The sequence below is a fragment of the Protopterus annectens genome, chromosome 3.part1 (genome assembly GCF_019279795.1).
Source record: "Protopterus annectens isolate FY-2018-M chromosome 3.part1, PAN1.0, whole genome shotgun sequence".
In the NCBI taxonomy this organism is placed as follows: domain Eukaryota; kingdom Metazoa; phylum Chordata; order Ceratodontiformes; family Protopteridae; genus Protopterus; species Protopterus annectens.
The window spans coordinates 743,536,570-743,553,960 of NC_056732.1; positions in this window are offsets into that span (position 1 = coordinate 743,536,570).

Below are 17,391 nucleotides of genomic sequence, written 5' to 3' on the forward strand. Positions count from 1 at the left end.
TTCTTCTAAGGCTCATTCCACTAGAGCTGTGGCTTCTTCTGGTGCTTTTTTCAAAGGCTTAGACCCTAATTCTATTCTTCAAGCTGCTACCTAGCCTTCTGTGCACACCTTTACCAAACATTACCAGTTGGATGGTATTTCCAGAGCTAGAGCTGGTTATACTGCTGCCATTCTTCATGGCTTCTTGGACGGCTCTGCTGCTTCCTCTTTTCAGGTTTCTTCTTGAACTTCTGCACTCTCCCCTTAGTAAGGAATACTGCAGCGGTGAATGTAAGGACATAGTACAGTTGTGTAAAATCTTACCATAATGGTAGATGTCCTTGCCTTTACCACTGCAGTATTCACTCCCTCCCTCCATCCCCCTGGTCTTTTTCCCTTCCTGGCTATGCAGATTCTCTTTGGTTTTCCTTGGACTGCTGTTTCTACTGGGGCAATCTGTTCTGAGGATGGTATGCCTAAGCATCATTTTATGCCCTACCTTACACACGCAGTGTGCAGGTAATGTTCAACATACCTTAAGCCAATGGTAAACATTTGTAAACTGGCTGGACGGAGGGCTTCATGGCAGGGAAGCCCCATAGTAAGGAATACTGCAGCAGTGAAGGCAAAGACATCTACCATTATGGTAAGATTTTATACAAATGTACTTTTTGTACCCTACGTGCAAAGCTTGGAGCCATCTTTTAAATCTAAAATGTTCCCTGATAGTTTAAACTACTGTAGTGTCCTAGATGTGTACATGTCTCTAAATGCAAGTACATTGTCTTGCCTCCTATTGCATTGAGTATAAGTTAAAAATACTAGTGACTGCTACATACTATGTTTTAGATGCTGTTACTGGGAAATTTAGGCTCTTATGTTTGTAAACTTTATTATTGTTTGTAAGTACCATGTGGAATAGTGGCAGAACTCTAATGTTATTCCATTTGAGCTTGTATTAAGTCTGCAGCTAGACTTACCTGGGCATTACTGTAGGAAACTGAAATAAGAGAACTTTAGAACTTACAGTGTGGAAACACAGTTCTACTGTATAGTTACATACACTGTAAGGAATTCATGCAGCACTGGTGATACGTTGAATAAGAAAGTGAAGTAACTGTCAGATAATTTTCATATAACTGTATCTGGTGGTTAAAAGAGCCTTGATTATGAAATATAGCTACTGTGCTGCAAGGTTTATATCTAATACTGTTTAAGTACAACTGTTTTACTGCTAAGTACATGTTCATGTAAGGATTGTTTGCCAATTATTGTAAAAACAGACAAAACCTCTCAACTGCTCTAATCACTATACTGTTTTTTTAAGTTTCCTCCCTCCTTATCTCCTCTATCCTGACCCTCGTTACTAAGCAACTGTAGCTTTATATGCTTATTTTCTCTTTTTTCTTTTGCAGTCAGTCTACCTAGTGGGTACTTACACTAGAGTTAAACTGCAACAGTGTGCTGATACCTGTTCACTGGACTATCTGCAAGCTGCCTCACAATGTAACAGCACTCTTTAAAAGTTTCAGCTTTCTGGTGTCTTACAAGCACCCAGTGTAGATTTATATTTAAATATCTTTGTGTTCCTGTAACTTTGTGGAGTACTAGCTGAGACTCACACTCTAGGATCTGCACCACCCCCTCTGCATTTTCCTTGCAAGACTTTAAATCTTTTTTTGTACTTAGGTAATCTTGGGTCTCTGTTGACGCAGTCCCATTAACAGTGTTGTCTGCATTGAACTGCATTCCTTGGCTCAGCCCGCTACACTCCGGCTCACTTTGCTCCCCATCCACCCCTGACACATAATGGGGTAGTTGGCTAGGCTTAAAATGATCCACAAGGGCAGTTAGCCTAGTAATAATCTATGAACCTATGAACCTATGAATATCATTTCCTCTATAGTTAACCAGTTGCTCCACCCTGCACGTGGTCACTCCCCTTATTTCCCATTATAGCAATACAGTCATCTACACTTTTTTTACTACCCTCCTCCCCAATACCTTTCAACCAACCAATGTCTCTCCCTGCAGTCTTCCTATACTTTCCATAGTGCACTACCTTACTTTACTTGAGCATAGGCTCAACCCATAACAACTATCTCCTACCTGTACTTTAACCTCTCAACTCTCGTTTAACTCAGACTACTTTACTATCCAACCTCCTCCCTATACTATACTCTCCTAACCTACATTACTCCACCCACTACCTCCTACTCCTACCTCATCTACTATCTGTGCACCTCTCAGTTACTCTACTACTCTATCCTCTACATCTCCAAATACTGCTAGTCTGCACTTCATCTACCCTGCTCTCATGCTACTTCTTCCCACCTCACATAATTCCCTTTTACTTACTCCTATTATCCTCTCTCTAACTCTGCTCAGTGATCTAACAATCCAACCCACAGCTACATATAGCACCATCACTGACTTTCACCTTATTAGTCCTACAAATATCATACTCAGACCCATAAGAATGTACAGCCCTATAAAATGTCTCTCATCTCCAAAACTGGTCTATTTCTGCTTTCTCTATATCTCCTTCACCTTCTACAACTAATATCTCATCACACAACCCACATACCCTACAAACCTACTTCTACAGCAACCATACTTATACAATCTCTCCTCAGCTATTCCTCAGTAGGCCCTACTTTATATGCCACAGACTTAATCTTACAAATCAAACTAAAAATACTCTCCCATCAAAACCACCACAACAAAAACTCAATTGTAAACAATCTCCTCAATATTAAAAAGAAATTGAAACCTGTAGATCTCCCCACCCACAGCAACCTAAGTCAATGCAGTGATATACATACAAACCCTGGTCACCCTCCAGCCTGTTATAACCCCTCAGCCTTCTTAAAGTCCCTACACTTTGTCACCATCAATCTCCAAAGCATTAGAAATAAAATACTACACCCACACGCGTGGTTAATCAAAAACAAACCAGACTTAAATGCCATCACTGAGACATGGTTAAAACCTTATATCAAAGATGCCAAATTCCCACCCCCTAATTATAACTGCCTCAGAATAGATAGACCACATTAAAAAGGGGGAGATTTCACCTTGATATACCCAAGCACGTTCACTGTAGTTCAATACACAAAACCTGTCCCACAATTCTCAACAGCAGAGATACTAGTATGTTTTCTAAAAATGAATAACAGTAAAAATCTTTGTATCATAGTCATATACATCCCCCATGCAGCAACATTCCTATACTTGTAGACATTCTTGCTTGGTCAACTAATAACATTACAAACAAAACCATTATCCTAGGGGACATTAATGGTAACTTGCTTGATATTTCTAATCAAGACCATTTCACCAGCATAAACCTATATAACTATATGCAACTAATAACCAATATAACCAGGCCCAACAATAAAACAGGCAGTGGCTCAATTCTGGATTGGATACTTGTCTCCAATCCTAACAAAATCTCCTCCCCTGGCACACTACCTAACAGTATTTGTGATTACTTACCCACCTTTATAATGCATAAGACCACTTCAATACTAAGCACACACCAAGTTAAGCAAACCAGAGATTTATCTCACTTCTCTCCCAACATGTTTAATGAAATCTTACAAAAGATCAAGTGGACCCAACTCAAAATATCTTCCCCTCCATGAGGCTGTTGAATGCTTCAATTCAACATTTCCTAGAATTTTAAATAGTTTATCCCCACCTTGACTAAAAAGAGTAAACGCTAAACAGACAACCTTGCTTACCAAACATGCAAAGCAAATTATGTCTGTTAGCGATAAAGCTTGGAAATTATGTCTGCTAGGGATAAAGCTTGAAAAACCTGGCAAAAAAATAAAAATCCTAACAACCTCATTTAACATAAACAATTATGCAACCAGGCAAAATGACTAGTGATTAACAATAAAAAGAACACTTCCTAAGCTTTCAAAACCAACACAAACTAAACCCAAAGACATTTTGGAGCACAATCAATTCTGTAATCCATCATGGTAAAAATAACAATCCTTGCCCATATCCAGATAAAACTCCCACTGAGATAGCCTCACTCTTCAATTCATATTTTATTGATGCCATAGCTAAACTCACCACTATTGTCTCACCTATAGATCCCTGCCCACCTGAACCTCCCACTTCACACTCCTCTACTCCTCCTCTAGTCTCATTGTCACCTATACCAACTTCTACTATAAAAAATCTACTCCATAAACTCAAACCTTGTACTAACGCACCAGACAATTTACCTGCTGAACTTCTACAACTATCTGCAAACTGTATTGACTATCCTATCAGCATGGTCATCCAGTATACCAAACATATGGAAGAAAGCATTTGTTCTTCCACTCCATAAAGGTGGCAACAAGTCTGATATCTTCAATTTCTGACCCATTGCTATCCTCTCTCCTATCTCTAAAATATTAGAAAAATGTATTCACACTCAACTTCTTAACTAGCTTGTCCAAAACTAGATACTTTCCCCTACACAGCACAGTTTCAGGCAGGTCATAGTACCTACACTGCTCTCATATCCTTTATGGGCACAGTAAATAGGGCTTGTGATGCCAGTTGCATAGTCTCCTCACTGTTCCTAGATCTCTCTAAGACCTTCAACATGGTTTCACATCCCCTTCTGCTAACAAAACTCACCAACTTAGGTCTCACCCCATACCTTAAACTGGTTCTCAGACTATCTCACCAATAGGCAACAATTGACCAAATGGCAACACTCCTTTTCACCTTTACTCAACACAACCACAGGTGTACCTCATGGATCTATACTAGGCCCCCTCCTTTTCAGTATATTCATTAAAAACTTCCATACCACCCTTACCCATGGCACAGTTATCCAATATGCAGATGATTCTACAGTCATCTGTACTGACAAATCTATATCTGAGTTACAACGTCTTAGCCAAAATGCTTTCACTTCAACAGAAACTTGGATGTCAAACAACAATCTCGGTCTAAATCCCAATAAAACCAAACGTCTAATACTCCTCTCAGAAAAAACTACCGCTCTGAACAAGAATGATTTTTCTATCCAATTCTATAATAATACACTCATTGAAGTTGTTCCAAGTATCAAACTGCTAAGAGTTATTATTGAGGAAAATCTAACATTCAACCTCCTTATCCATAGTAACATCAAAAAACACATAAAAAAATTAGGTACCCTCTCTAGACACAAATACTACCTTAATATTACTGCTAAAAAAGCTCAAGCATCATTCTTCCTGCTACCATCTCTACTATACTGTGCCCCAATCCTCACCAATATCCAGTCCTACCTGAAAACCAGACTGGACTCATATTACAACAAGATTGCCAAATTTGTAACAAATTCAAAAAACTGAGCACACCACTGCTTATCTCTACAACAGCTAAATTGTGTCGAACTCCCACACTACCTCTCTTTTTCATAATTATCCACTGTACATAAACTCATATACAAGCCTTCAATTTATTTATTTATTTATTTCAGTTTGATTACCGGGGAGGTCCACTGGGCTTGGAGGCCCGGGGAGAAAAGCTCCAACAGGAAAAACAACAGTTTAATTATATGAAAAGTCAAAGACAGTTTGTATTACAAATAGCAGGTAGCTACAAAAAGAAAAAACACTAGCAATTTCTATTTTTTTTCAGGAGGAAAACAGGCTTATATCATAAAAATCTAAATTTTACTATTTAGTTACCTATGCTAAGTATATTTAAAAGAGGTTAGGAAGGTGAAGAGGTTAGCCTGGAGAGAAGGGAGAAGATAGCTTGAGAAGTATGGGCTGACGAGTGCAGTTGCAATTCCTGTTTAGATAGAGGTAGGAATGAAGTTGGGTTTTGAAGTTATTAAGGTTGGTACATGTCGTTAGTGTGGAGGGCAGGGCATTCCATTTTTTATCTAGGGTAAAGGATAAGAGAAGCTGACCTGCTGGGCGTTTGGGTTTTTGTACGGTGATCAGGTTTTGGTGAGAAGATCTAAGTGGTCTAAGGGGGGTATAAGGTTGTAGAATATTAGAAAGAGCAGGGCAGTTAGTAGGATGGAACAATAATTTGTAGGCTGTGATGATTTGGAGAAAGTCAAGTTGATTGGGGAGTTCAAGCCAGTTTAGAGAGTGAAGGGAGGTGCAGTGGTGAGAGGAGGATTTGGCATTTGAGGCAAATCTAGAGATTTTGTTGTAACATTGTTCCAATTTGGAGGTAAGTGTGGATGATAAATTAGTGAGCAGGGGAGCTCCATACAGTAGGGAGGGAAGGAGGTAGGTAGAGGCAAGTGTTAGTCTGGTGTGAGGAGAGAGGAAGTGGTTGTTTCTATACAGTAAACCTAGTTTTATGTGTGTTTTTTTGATGTTTAGCTGGATATGAGTATTACATTTTAGTTGGTCATCAGTTGTAACACCGAGAAGTTTGGTGGAGGGTACAATCTTGATAGAGGAGTTGTTAAGGCTGGTAATTTGAAATGAGTTTTTATCAAGAGAGGAGGATTTAGAAGGGGAGAAAAGGAGGATCTTAGTTTTGTTTGCATTTAGAAGGAGATGATTTTGGAGCATCCAGTTTTCAGTGGTTGAGAAGGCACTTTGTGTTAGGGCTTGGAGCTCTGTTAGGTTAGATGCACAGCAGATCAAAGTGGAATCATCAGCGTATTGCACAATTTTGGTGTTAGGAATGGCTTTGTGGAAGTCATTAATAAAGATATTGAATAGTAATGGGCTGAGTATGGAATCTTGAGGTACTCCGGTAGGGGTAGGAAGGAAAGTAGAGGTGGCTTGGTCCCATTTCACAGCTTGGGACCTGTTTGAAAGGTAGATGGAGAACCAGGAAAGAGTTTTTTGGCAAAGGTTGAGATTAGAAAGGTGGGTATGAGAGATGGTGTCAAAAGCTTTGGATAAGTCCAGTAGAACAGAGGATACTATATTACCGGAGTCACGAGCTGAATTAACAGTGTGCAAGAAGGAGAGAAGGGCGGTGTTAGTACTGTGTCTGGGGTGGAAGCCGTGTTGGGTAGGAGAAAGTAGTTGGTGTTTGGTAAGGAATGGCAGGAGCTGCAGGTGGATACATTTTTCTAGGATTTTGGAGATAGGGGAGAGGATGGCTATAGGGTGGAAATTGGAGACATTGCAATTTTTGCCGCCCTTGTGGAGAGGAAGAATGAAAGCAGTGCGCCATAGTTTAGGTACATAGGATTCAAGTAAAGACCTATTAATTAGTATGCTGATAGGTAGAGCAATGGAGTCAGAAGCTATTTTTAGGAAGGAGGATGGAATGCTGTCAGGGGCATTGGAGCAAGGCTTTAGTTTATATAGAAGTTTCTTTATTAGGTCGGTGGATACTGGTTTGAGTTCAAAAGAGCAGGGAATGGAAGATTGAGCAAGGAGGGGAGGAAGGTTATTGTTTGTGAACATCTTGGTTAGCTCAGCGATGGAAGAGGTGAAGAAGAAATTGAATAGGGAGGTTATTTCAAGGTCAGATTTGCTGGTGTCAGTACAGGGGTTGTTTTTTGTACCTGGTCTAAGGAGGGAATTAATAGAATTCCAGAAATGCTTGGGATTTCTAGCATGGTTTTCTTGTAGTTTGATGTAGTAAGACTTTTTATCTCTAATGACTTGCTTTTTGGCAAGGTTTCTTAACTGCTTATACTTAAAGAAGATTTCAGGTTGCTTGTGTTTAACGTAGGTTTTCCAGGTTTTATCCCTTTGAAGCATTATCATTTTTGTGTCTTTGGTGAGCCAAGGGGTGGTATTTGTTTTAACTCTTTTTGTTCTTATGGGAGCCAGGGAGTTAAGGACAGTTATGAATGTAGAATTGAAATAGACAACGGCTTCATCTAATGGTAGTGTTTTTAGGGGGTTCCAGTTAGCTAGCTTAAGAGAGTCAGAGAAAGAAGTAGGGTTGAATGTGGATAGGTTACGAGTATGAATGTAGTGTTGAGAGTGTAGGGAGGTGGGAGTAGCTCGAATGGAGAAGGCAGGGAGGTGGTCTCCTAATGGGTCAGTAGTGACACCAGATTTTATAACTTTGTTTGGATGAGATACTAGGATCCAGTCAAGTATGGTGCCAGTGGGATTAGTTTTGTTAGGTCTAGTAATGGAGTTAGTAAGTTGAGAGAAGTTGAATAGGTTGATGGTTATCGTGGGCTTAGGGTTAATGATAACTTGCCCCTCCCTCTCATCCTTATTGACTACATACCCCCCTAACAGGCCACTAAGATCCAAAAACACAATGATGCTGAAAATTGAGGGTTTCTATTATATAATCGAAGATGCAATTCTTCAAATGCATCTTGATCGAACTTGAAAGCACGAAACAGCAAAATAGTGAAACAGCATATAAGCAATTTCTATCCCTGGGAAAGAAATCACTTGGCCACCTCCGTTATTTTGCTGTTTTTATCACTGTAGTGCGATTTCAGAGTTGGTATATTTAAGTAGGGGGGGTGTGGGACACAGCCCCCCACTTTATGTAATGTTTTGAAGTTTTTATTTTTATTTATTTATTTTTTTTGTGAAACAGCAATTTTTTTTTCCCTTGGGAAAGAAATCGCTCTTCTGAGTGTTCGGGATTGTAAGCTTTCGATTAAATTGGGTCAATAAAACAGTGTTTGCTTTTTTAAGCATTGGCTGATTTAATATAGACCCAAAGGTGAAAAACCTAACCTTGCAGCTAGTCAAATGCTGTACCCTTTTTTTCTTCTTTTCCCGGTTGGGGTTGCCACAGCGGATCACATGTCCACTCATTATTGGAAGTGGAGTTTTTTATAGTATCAGCTTATAGTGGAGCTTTTCTCCCCAGGACTTTACTGAAAAATGGGCTCACCTAGGCTCAGTAGACTTTTCCGGTTAACAAATGCAATAAGTAATAAATAAATAAATAAATAAATAAATAAATAAATAAATATGTTCCATGGCTTTGCATATTAGACTAGTCAGACTAAAGAGCTGTAGTTTCCATAGTCAATTGATGGTCCACCCTTGTGAAGTGGGATGAATATTACAGTACTTCATTTGTTGGTACAAAGCCTGTTTTTGAGGCTGTAGTTGAAAAATGACTCAAGCGGTTGTGATTGGACATGTTTCAAACTATTTACTAGGAATCCCAGTATATTGTGAGGGTCCATTGAGGCCATATTTTTGGCCTTGGTGAGCACAGCCAGGACTTGATCATTGGTAATAATTAGGAGGTTATGCTATGTGGTATTTTATGGGGAAGCAGGAGTTGGGGTGAAGTCTGAGATGAATTTGTCAGCCAGAAAATTCACTATATCAATCTGCTTAATGAAAGTGGCACCACTGTTCACCAGTTTGGCACATTGGTGTGTGTTGTCTTTGAGGTTTTAGACATAGCTGTATAATACCTTGTGGTTGTCTTTAGCCTGTGAGCCTATCTTGACCATGTATTTGGCCTTGTTGGACTTAATTAGGCCTCTTAGTTTTCTATTTAGTTTAATAAGAGAGAGGTCCTATCATTATGGGAGTTGCTCTTCCTGATTATTGCCATTGCATTTTTTCCCTTTTGTTACATACCCTATTAAGCATGGTTTGTTTTTAGGGCATATTTTCACTTTCTTCTAGCAGGTAGACCAGCCTCTGTACAGTCATTTGCATGGTTGTACAGGGTCTCTGTGAACAATTCTGCATAGATTGCTGTGAATTCAGGACTGGAAGGGACACTGAATTTTGACAAACTATCTTTTAAAAGGATAAACTTTGTTTTGGAATAGTTTCTGAATGTTAATGGGTGTTCTGGGATTAATGCGTTGATTATTCAGGAGACAGCTTTGTGGTCTGACTTCACCAGTGAGAACGAGACACTGGTGGGGGGCAGCACTCTCCCATATTGGTGAGTACCAGGTCCAGTATGTTTGAACCTCTGCTGAGTGTGCACTCTATCTGTTAAAGGTATTTGTGTTAATAAAGCAAAGAATTGTCGTGCCTTTGAGTTTGAGGCAGTGTATGTTTCCCAATGCATAGAGGGGTAAAGTTTCCCATGAACGGGGTCTTTGGTTAATGGTGAATGTCTTCTGTAGGTCCAGGTATGAGATATGAGATTCTAGGGACATACAGAGTGACCTATGGCTTGCTAGGATATGGTATGGGACTTTGTCTGTGATGATTTGCAAATTCCAGCGCATTGTTCTATTTAACTAGCATAGAGTTATGCTTGTTGTTAATATAGCTTGAGACTCCTCCACATTTTGTTCCCATCTTTGCATGTGTTGAAGGCACTGAAGCCTTGCACTGCCAGAATACTTTCTGCAGATTTAAACTATGCCTTGCTAATCACACAGATGTCTATATTCTGCAAAGTGATGAGAGCTTGAAAGGGTGTACTGTTTCTTGTTTAGGCTCCTAGCATTGGACAGTAACACTTTCAGGTTTCTTTGGGTTTTATTTGCAATGTCGGTAAGTATGTGAACTTGGCTTTATCAAAAAAAAGGCTGTAAGTGGGGTAGGTAAGGTTTTAACCAATATTCAGAAGCCTAAGAGAGACAGGTGTAGACCATACTTTGCAAAACAATGTGGTTTGCTAACCATGTCCTTCCATGCTGACAGATTTTGAATCTCCCTGAAAACACCCAAAACTAAGCCAATTATTGAAGTCAATCATCTGTGAAGGTATGTGACATGTATCCTCTGTCTGTTCTTCTAGCATATCCACTGCCTTCCTCCTACAGTAACCTGTCCACTAATCCTGAGGTGGGATGTGATGTGCCTAACTATGATTGTATGACCCATAGTGCACAGGGGTCTGAATGGCAAGATGATAAAATCAGCAAGTAAATGAGAGTAGCATTTATTTATTTACTTATTGGTATTTGATTAAACGGAAAATACGACTGGGTAGAAGCCCGTTTTTGGAGGGTGCCTGGGGAGAATAGCTCCAAATTATTACAAAACATTTTAAGAAGAATGATTTTACTATCTTCAATAATAAAATAAAAACATCTGCAGTTTAAATAATTATAACAAATTAGACATAATATAAAAACATTTGTTAAGACTCAATACAAGTTATACAACATTCATTTAATATTTAGAGACATTTTAGACAGTTTGTAGAGAAATTAAAGGTAAGTTAGTCTTATACAAACAGGAACTGCAATGTGAAGTGAGGGAAAAACTGGCTTATGGTATATTTATAGAAAAAGTCAGGGAACAGAAGTTGATAGAAGTAAGAAAGTGAAGAAGGGAGAGTAAGGAGGTATGATGAATGAAAATGTTCATATTTAGGGATATAATTTTACCGGTTTTGTGCAAGAGTAGAGCCAGATTTTAGCTAGGACATCTTTCAGAGTGGTTTTGAAAGATAGGTGGAAGGGAGAGTTTTGACTTGATGGATACAAGTAAGGAGTTGCAGGCCTTAGCAACCTTGTACAAGTCCAGACAATGCCCAGAAGATTTGATAGGTTTGTAGACAGACAGGCATTTTTTGTCACTGGATTGCAATCACCGACTAGCAACATAGCTGGGTAGAATGTTTCTTAGGGCTGGACAGGCAGATGAATGCTGGATAATTTTATAGGTGGTAAGACGCTCTGTATATATAAGTTGATGAGGAAGTTCTAACCAGTTTAGGCTTTTCTGTGGTATATATTGCTGGAACCAAATTCATTCTCAAGTCTTGGTGACTAGCTTCACAAGGTGGACCCTATTTTTACAAAATCTCAACAAGATGATACTGATATGTAGACTGCATTTTATATATCATGGACAGAAGTAAGTTAAAAAATTAAAAAGACAACTGGGTGCACAAGTCCCAGGATTAAAATGTACCCAGTCCTGTTAGGTCCCCTGGTGCCAGGACTAGAAAAATTATACAGAATCCTCAAGACATGGAAACATTCCTACAATGGGTTTAGGCCAGGCTCAAGGGGAGCATGCCCCCCCCCAATTGTAGAAAAAAGTAGTAGTCCATAAAAAACTGATAGGCCAAAAAAGAGCCATAAAGATGACAGAGTGGACTATTGAGGATAAGAAAGAAATTGTGTATTGCTACTATTATGCTAGTAGCCCAGAATTTCTGGACAGAGGATATACAAAAAGATTAAGAAAGAAATTAGAGGAAAGAGAGTAGCAGAAATGAGTCTCATAAAAAGAATTTACATTTGTACTTAGATATGCTACTAATACATGTAACTCTGTATGAATTGCAGGAGTCAGTTCTGGCAACGTAGTTGCTGTGAATAGCACTTTTGGCTAACATCAAAGATTGAAACAATACTAATTTCATGAACTTTAATCATACTTTGACTTCGGAATGGGGTCCATTCCCATCATGGTATTAGAAACCCAAAAGACTTGGATAAATTAAACTGAGAAAGCCACTGAATTGTTTTTTATTGTCTGGTCCTGAAGGGGACAGCCATGTTGATCATGGTGCAGCCTTAAACATGGAAAATACTGTGGTTGGACACATTAATGATGTAGAGGCATCAGATGACATGCATGATGATGACCATGACTCACTGTCCCATGTAGAGTCTGGTAATGATGGTGACTCTTCCCCACAATGGACCAATACTACTTGATGGCCTATACATGGGAGTGTAGCTGGTGTGCATGCATGTGAGTCAAAGCATGTTTGTCTATTATTGAAGGCAAATGAACATTCACAGCAATATCATGGCTCTGACTTACTTGCACTTCTTGCCTGTGAAACTGATCATGTGGCATGCCAGCCATGTTTTATGAAGGTCAGGAATGCAAACATAGAGAGGTAATGGTGGCATTGGCTGTACAGCATGACAGTGTGTTACCTTTTTCATGCTCTGTTGAAAGCCTTGTTATTGCATACTAGAGTAGTGTTGTAGTACTAACTGGGTGTTATGTACCTTAACTGTACTAAGTAGATTACATTCAGCAGGGAGATGCTGAACTCTCTCATTAGACCCACATATGGCCTTAGGACATCAATGTCTGTACTGCAATGTGGATTCAAATCTGCTGATTTTCACTAAACTCTGAACCTACAAGCAGTCACATCCAAAAGGTCACATTGCAGTCACACTCCTACACACGCTATGTAAAAAAGTGCTAGTGTGACCACATCCAGCTCCTTGGTAGAGCACTATGGGCTACGTGTTTCTGGACATGGCAAGGCAGCCAGGACAGTGGACTCAGCTGTCAATGTGGGTACCCTAGATTGCATTAGAGTAGCACTTGACAATTTATTGAATGTGTGCCCTGTTGTGTCATTCTGACCCTGTAGTAATATTGACTGCTGTGAAGAGCACTGAATAATTAATTAAGTAACTGTTCAAATGTCTGACGCCACAAGGTTTTTATGATGATTTATATTATCTAGGTAGCTAGCTTCAATTTGTGATATATAATACTTCATTGTCATTGGTATATGCTAATTTGATGATAGCAATACAATATGTGACATCATGCTTTCATGTTTACATTAGTTTCTAGTGGACATAGCTACCTCCTAGCTAATAATCTCCTCTCCAAAACCCAACATGGTTTCAGGCGATATCACAACAGCACCTCTGCTCTGCTGTCCTTCACCAACAATATACTTCACCACAAAACCAATGGTGTCTTCTCTACTGCCGTATTTCTAGATCTCACAAAGGCTTTTGACATGGTATCTCATGAGCTACTATTCTCTACTCTCCCCAACCTCTCCTTCTCACAATCAGCCTGCAACTGGTTCCACAGCTATCTACACGGATGCCAGCAATCAGTAATCCTGGATGATAAGATATCACCTCACCTCCCAGTTACTCTCGGAGTTCCCCAAGGGTCTATCCTTGGCCTTCTGCTATTTTCACTTTTCACTAACAACCTACATACTGCCACCACACAAGCATCTCTTATACAGTACACAGATGACTCTACTCTCATTTGTTCTGCCCCCACTCTACCAGAACTACAACAAATCACACAGGAATCATTCTCTTCTGTAGAAAGCTGGCTATCCAATGCTTAGCTCCTACTCAACACAAGTAAGACAAAACTTCTCCTGTTCCAACCTTCCAAAGCCACCCAAAACACCCCCCACTTCAACATTCTTGCCAAAGATAATACCATCATCTCTCCATCAGAACACACAAAATTACTTGGTATGGAAATAGACAACAAACTTAGATTTCACACCCAGATATATCTCACAATAAACAAAAGTTCACAAGAAACTTGGTGCATTATATTGAAGCCACCAATTCCTAACCAAGGTGGCTAGAATCTCCATAGCCAATTCTCAGTTAATCTCCACCCTACTCTATGCATCCCTCATACTTACCAACCTTAGACAGACAGACCTACACAAGCTGGATGCTTGTTACAACAAAATTGCTAAATTTGCCACTGGAACCTCTTATCACAGCCATCATTGTATCTCCCTTAAAAAACTAAAATGGCTAGAACTCCCACAACTCCTTCACTTTAATCAAATCTCCCTCACTCATAAACATAGTAACCACCCCCTTAACATCCCTTCCCTTCAAACCCTTCTCCAACCCTATCACCCCACTAGGCCCCTATGATCAAGCAACAAAAATCAACTCACTGTTATCAAACCCAAAAACTCAGCAGGAGAAGCCATATTTACATGTACCATATCTAAACTTTGGAACAATCTTCCACCCTCTGTAACTACTCTACCTTCCAGCAGCCTTTTCAAGACTGCACTCAAATTCCACTTAAATTTGCACTGGCTTTGACCTTGTTCTAATCCAGATTAACGCCCCCACCCTTACCTCCCCCCCAACTAGACTCTTAACCCAACTATACTACTAACCACAGTCACAAATAGCTAGTTGTCTTTACATACTTTAACATCTTATCTGACAACTTTGTTACTAATATTATAAACGATAAGAAACTATCTTAACTTGCAAAATTTACTGTATATACTGTTGATAATCAATATCTTGTTATTGTATTAAAGCCAACAACCTGTAATGTTGTTTACTATTGCTGTAACTTTGTATCTCTATTTATCATGTACATGATGTGGAGCTTTTCTCCCCAGGCATCCGCTGAAAAAGGACCTGCGTCCAGTCGGAATTTCCCAGTAAACAAATGTAAATAAATAAATAAATAAAACATATAGCAGATATTTACATGGTTAACAGAATTAAATCTTTGTCATCCATCATTGATTGCAACATTACACTTTTCCTTGTTGTCTGCCATTCACACATGCACAACTATGCCTCTGTAGACATACATGTGTCACTTATGGTATTTTGATATGGTACTTCACACACCTCACCCTCAGCACTGCATTTTGTGTACTTGTCTCCATTTTCAGTCTCCATATTGACTTGCACTTCCCATGTGTACCTTCCCATATCTGATTTATTCTGCAAATATATATATATATATATATATATATATATATATATATATATATATATACTTATGTTCCAGTATCCCTAACAGTGATGCATGTTCCATGTGTGGTGTGTAGTCACTGCCATTGATGCTCTGCAGGTTTGCAAGTAATATTACCTGGAACTAAATCATGTTGCAGCAATAAACTGTGCATCATAGCATTGCCTTTTGTGTGATATTCCATGTCATCATGGGATGAGCTGCTTGTTTCTGTTTATTTATTTTTTGGCCATTCCAGTGGATGTTGGTAATTGTTCATGCTGTTGTAACAATTTTACTGTGTAGTGACACACTCTTGCACATCACATAATGCTATATGTGATGCATTAATATTAGAGTACAGCCCCTGTTTTTGGGAATGTTTTTGCTGATATATTCACATGCACGTTATGGGCCCAAATTTCTTGTCATAGTGGCTGATTGACAGGAAATATTCAATTATATTTATATGTATGATGATAGCCTACCTGTCCAATGACACCTGCTCTTTTGCAAACATCCTAAATCACACACATTTGTCTGTGTGGTCCTCTATGGTGATGTAACTTGCAAAGATTATTCCTGCACTGATGTTTTCTCTGAGTGTTGTGCATATGTTACTACTAGTATACCTTATGTTTCTGTTATGTATGATGTTCAGTGTGGACAACTGATGACTTCTTTCCATGAGATGTGGTCTCTGTTGCTGTTGTGGGACAACATGTGAACATCACTGTTTAGTCTGTGTAAATTTGTATGCATGGCTTGTCATGACACAAAGGTGTATGCCAGATGCTGCCATGTTGCCTAGGCTAGGACGTATGGCCACATCATGCATCACCCACACCAATGTCTTCTTACCCCAGCCCCCTCCTGATCATCCTGTGATAGCTCTGATATGTCATCATCAGACATCTGAGGTTCTTGGAGTAGGTCACCCACACCTCCAGGTAGTGAGCCACCATGATTGGTTGTTATCATGTAGTGTAGCATGGCAAATACTGTAACCATCTGTGATGCCTTTCCTGGTGTGTATTGTAGTGTTCCCACAGATGTGTCCAGACATTTGAATCTTGCTTTTAGCATGCTAAACACATGCTCATTTGGGTTTTGTGTCACAGTGTGCACTCTCTTATATGCATCCCTGGTAGGGATTGATGGGGCTCTGTATGATGTCATTAATCAAGGCTCTAATGGATAACCACAGGCAACTGTTTGTGGAAAGGCAATAACACATATGCTGTCAGAATGCTTAATATGCACAGGTCCAGATTCTGCTTACATCATAGCCGTGGTCCCATACTTACTGAGTAGTAGTCCCTCAGGCACTTCAGCCTCTTGGAAACTGGTCCCCCAGATCATTTTTTCTCCATATTGAAGCATCATGCACACTAACAGGGTTTGTTGCCATGCTATTAGTAATGAGGCCATCTGCTGAACACACTGCCTGACAATTGAGTGATGGCCCCCCTTTTCTATTGCTACACTGTTGAGCATCAATTATAGCAGGGAGTTTTAACTGGGACAGGGGTGCAGTCTATTGCACCGAGGACATGGCCGAAGTTGGCTATGGTATAGAACTGTTACATGGCAGTTCTTTGATCCATGACCATTGGCAAATGGATGTAATCTCCCACCTTGGAAGACATTGCTGGCAGGAAATGTGAGAGGATGCAAATAGCAGCTGTCTGTGACAGAGCTACAGCATCTTGCACATGCTGCTAAAATATCCCAGAGGCTAGTATACCTAGGCTCACACACACTTTTGTTTCTCTCGGTGTTGGGTTTCACGGCAGACTATGAGCATACATATGTGTTATACATGTCTCACATACAGTCTGTACCAGCTCTCTTTCTAATCTGTATCTATTATTTCCTGGTCAGAGAGATAGTATAATGGTAGCCAGGCTCGGCACCTAACTGGCTGCCTTCTAGGATGCATTTGCAGATCTTCCTCTAGTATGGCTTACTGTACCCCAGCCTGCAGTAGTGAATTAAATGCCTGTTGCATTATTTATTTATTTATTTTTTTTATGTATGGTTTGTGAATTTCTCAGGATTCCATACAAATCTGTGGAATAGAGTGGCATTAAGATAA